Here is a 1,100-nt window from a genome sequence, read left to right on the forward strand (position 1 = left end):
TCTGTGCAATCCTTCTGCCTAGTCCGCCATCTTGCCGGAACTCTTAAGTCACTTAAACTTTTAGAACTTTATCGCTAAATAAGAATCATAACAATAACAAGGATTATATGCCAGGAATAGATAATGCTCAGACTTTTTTGTTGTTCTTTTTCTAATTGTTGAAGATGTTGGGTTAAGGTGTTTGCCAAAGGAGCAGGGAGGGTGCACCTTCTGACCTCTTCTAATCCCACAAAAGAAAGACAGAATCACCGTCAGCAGCCCAAGCCCAAGCCCAGCCTATTCCTGTGAGGGCAGACATGCTGCCTCCCTCCAGCCCTTTCCCCAACCCTGACACCAACCGCCCCTCCCACAGCACCCACCACCTCTCTGCTGGGTTTGATAACCCACCACCTCTCTGCTGGGTTCTGTGGCCACACAGAACTCACAGATTATGGGGTTTATTAGGGAAGAACCAGGCTACAATTCAAGTTCAGGAACAATGCTCAGTCTCTCTCAGCCCACTGTCTCTCAGCCAACAGTCTCTCTGCTAGCAGTATATGTCTCTCTGTATCTATCTCTCTCTCTCAGCAATGTGTGTCTCTTGGTGTCACTCTCTCAGCAGCGCATGTCTCTAAAGGAGCACATTTCTCTTAGTAGCATGTCTTTCTCAGCCAGCAGTCATAGAGACTCCTTCTGCCTCTAGATCTCCTTTTTGAGCCTGGCAGAGTGACCAAACTAACCAATCCCAACATCAGAATTTTATACACTTGAGATAAAGCCAACATCCCAGAAATTACTTTGTGCTGCTCCCAACAGAAATACTCTAGGTGGAAAACTTTAACAATCAGGAGCTACTCAGTTGAAAAGCCATACCAGGTAATTTACTACTCTGCAGTGTTGATTTCGGCTCTTTCTTCTTTTTTGATATGTGCATTTATTGCTATAAATTGGTCTCTGATCACTGCTTTTTCTGTGTCCCAAAGATTTTGGTATGTTGTGATTCATTCTCATTTGATTCAAGGAATTTTTTAATGCATTTTATTGAAATATAATTTATGTACAGTGAAATACACAAAACTAAAGTGACATGGGTCAATGCATTTTTTTTTTTTTTTTTTTGC

This window comes from Orycteropus afer, unplaced genomic scaffold (assembly GCF_000298275.1).
Source record: "Orycteropus afer afer isolate SDZICR_OR568_19922 unplaced genomic scaffold, OryAfe1.0 scaffold00125, whole genome shotgun sequence".
NCBI classification, from domain to species: Eukaryota; Metazoa; Chordata; class Mammalia; order Tubulidentata; family Orycteropodidae; genus Orycteropus; species Orycteropus afer.